The sequence below is a fragment of the Mirounga angustirostris genome, unplaced genomic scaffold (genome assembly GCF_029215605.1).
Source record: "Mirounga angustirostris isolate CCGP_5_RB_7025 unplaced genomic scaffold, mMirAng1.0.hap1 SCAF_3, whole genome shotgun sequence".
NCBI lineage: Eukaryota > Metazoa > Chordata > Mammalia > Carnivora > Phocidae > Mirounga > Mirounga angustirostris.
This window is the reverse complement of record NW_026991711.1, coordinates 99225430-99228867: the sequence shown is the minus strand read 5'-3', so window position 1 is coordinate 99228867 and position 3438 is coordinate 99225430.

The following is a 3438-nucleotide window of genomic DNA, read 5'->3' as shown; positions in this document are numbered from 1 at the left end:
ACTTTGAGATTCATTTGTTCTTTTTTCTTTGAGTGTAGGTTAGATTAAGATTTTTCTTGTTTCTTGAGGTGGCTTTACAATACTATAAACTTCCCTCTTAGGACTGCTATTTCCGTCCCATGATTTTGGCATGCTATATTTTCATTTTTATTTGTCTCAGGATATCTCTTTACTTCCTTTTTATTTCTTCATTTACCCATTGGCTATTTAGTGTCATGTTGCTTAGTCTCCACGTGTTTGTGTTTTTACTAATTTTCTTACAACTGATTGCTAGTTTCATATTATTGTGGCCAGAAAAGATGCTTGATATGATTTCAGTCTTCTTAAATTTATTGAGACATTTTTGTGGTCTAATATGTGATGTATCCTGGAGAATGGTCCATGAGCACTTGAGAAGAATGTGTATTTTGCTGGTTTTGAATGGAATGTTCTCTATGTATCTCTTAAATCCATCTCATCTAATGTATTATTTAAGGCCAGTGTGTCTTTATTTTCTATCTGGATGATCTACCCATTTGTGTAAGTGAGATGTTAAGTTCCCCTGCTATCACTGTATTACTATCAATTTCCTCCTTTGTGGGTTAATATTTGCTTCATCTATTTTGGTGTTTTATGTTGGGTGTACAAATATTTACAAGTGTTACATCTTCTTATTGGATTGATCTTTTTCATCATGTAATTCCCTTTTTTGTCACACATTACAGTCTTTTGTTTCAAAGTTTATTTTGTCTGATATAAGTACTGCTACCCCAGCTTTCTTTTCATTTCCATTTACACGGAATGTCCTTTTCTGTCCCTTTGCTTTCAGTCTGTTTATGTCTTTAGATCTGAGGTGAGTCTCTTGTAGACTGCCTATATATGGGTCTTGTTTTTTTATCCATTGAGTCACTCTATATCTTTTGATTGGAGCATTTAGGAACATTCATTCCATTTACATTTAAACTAATTATTGTTATTTATTTATTGTAAATTTTCTTATTTTCTGTTATTTTTTTAAATTATTTATTTATTTATTTATTTTGACAGAGAGAGACACAGCGAGAGAGGAAACACAAGCAGGGGGAGTGGGAGAGGGAGAAGCGGGCTTCCCGCCGAGCAGGGAGCCCGATGCGGGGCTCGATCCCAGGACCCTGAGATCATGACCTGAGCTGAAGGCAGACGCTTAACGACTGAGCCACCCAGGCGCCCCTCTGTTATTATTTCTGTTATTATTTTGTTATTTTCTGTTTTTTTTTTTTTCTTTTGTAGTTCTTTGTTCATTTCTTTGTCTCTTGCTCTCTTCCCTTGTGATTTGCTGACTTTCTTTAGTGTTATATTTAGATTCTTTTCTATTTATTACAGGTTTTTGGTTACCATGAGGTTCTTACATAACTGCCATATAATATATATAGCAGTCTATTTTAAGTTGGTGGTCACTTAAGTTTGAACACATTCTAAAAGTACTACTTTTGACCTTCTTATCCCCATGTTTTATGTTTTTGATGTCATATTTTACATTTTTGTTTTGTGTACCCCCTAATTATTGTAGATATAGTTGATTTTACTATTTTTGTTTTTTAATCTTCATGCTAAGTTTATAAGTGGTTGATCCGCTATCTTTACTATATGTTTGCCTATACCAGGAGATTATTTTTCTTTCATATATATTCTTATTTGTAGTTACGGCCTTTTTTTCCACTTAAAGAAGTGTCTCTAATATTTTTTTGTAAAGCTGGTTTAGTGGTGATAGACTTTAGCTTTTACTTGTCTGGGGAACTCATTACTTCCCCTTCAATTCTGAAGGAGAATATTGCTGAGTAGAGAATTGTAAGAATGTAAGGATTTTTTTTTTTTTCCCTTTCAGTGCTTTAAATATCTTGTGCTACTTTCTTCTGACTGGCAAAGTTTCTGTTGGAAATTCAGTTGATAGTTTAATGGGGATTCCCTTATATGTAATTGTTTTTCCCTTGCTGCTTTTAAGATTTTCTATCTTTAATTTTTGCCATTTTAATTATAACATGTTTTGGTGTGGATCTCTTTGGGCTCATCTTGTTAGGGGCTTCCTTTGCTTCCTGGATCTAGTATCTGTTCCTCAGATGGATTCTCAGATCTCTCTCTTTCTTCTAAGATCCCTGTAATGTGAATATTATTATTCTTGATGTTATCTCAAAGGTCCCTTGAACTATTCTCACTTTTAAAATTCCCTTTTTTGGGGCACCTGGGTGATTCAGTTGGTTAAACGACTGCCTTCAGCTCAGGTCATGATCCCAGGGTCCTGGGATCGAGCCCCGCATCAGGCTCCCTGCTCGGCCGGAAGCCTGCTTCTCCCTCTCCCACTCCGCCTGCTTGTGTTCCCTCTCACGCTGTCTCTCTCTCTCTCTGTCAATTAAATAAATAAATAAATAAAAAATCTTTAAAATTCCCTTTTTTCTTTTTGGTGTTCTTTTTGGGTGAATTCCATTACCCTGTCTTCCAGATCTCTGACCCGTTCTTCTGTATCACCTAATCTGCTATTTATTCCCTCTAGTGTATTTTTCCTTTCTCTTATTGTATTCTTCAGCTCTGATTGGTGTTTTCTCATATTTTCTCTCTTTGTTGAAAATCTCACTATGTTCATCCATTATTTTCTCAAGTATGGCAAGCATCTTTATCATGACATTTAACTCCTTCTCAGGCTGATTGCTTATCTCCATTTCATTTAGTTTTTTTTTTTTTCCTGAAGATTTGTCTTATTCTTTTATTTGCAACATATTCTCTTTATACTCATTTCCTCATTCTCTGTGCTTGTTTCTGTGTATTAGGTAGTTAAACTATGTCTTCTAGTCATGAAAAAAATGGCATCATGTAGGAGATGATCCTGTGGTACTCAGAAGGGCGATTCCCCCTGGCCACCAGAGCCAGGTGTCTCAGGGGTGTCCCTTGTGGGCTGCATGAAAGCTCCTATTGCAATAGGGCTACCATGGCTTCAGGTTCACTTGTGGGCAGGGGTGGCCCTGCCCCAGCTACTCAGATTTTTATTTTAGCCAATTTGATTGGTGTATAGTTGTAGTTCGCTTATAGTTTTCATTTGCATTTCCCTGCTTATTGAAGAAGTTGATCTTATTTGCTTGGTCATTTGGATTTTTTCTTTTGTAAAATATCCAGTTAAGTCTTCAGCTTACTGTTTTTATTGATTTGTCTAGCACATTCTTATCTATTTGTAGTTCCTTATGTATTCTGTATATGAGTCCTTTGATAGTGATATGGTTAAAATTATATTCTCACATTCTGTGGCTTTTTTTTCACTTTGTGAATGTACATTCTGATTAATAGAAACTCATAATTTTATTGTTAAGTACATCAATATTTTTCCTTATGTATAATTTTTTGTGTGTGATTTTTATGACCTGTTCTCTGAAGAGACATATTGGCATTTTTGCAATATTGATAGAAGCATCCCTGTGTACCATCCATGATTAA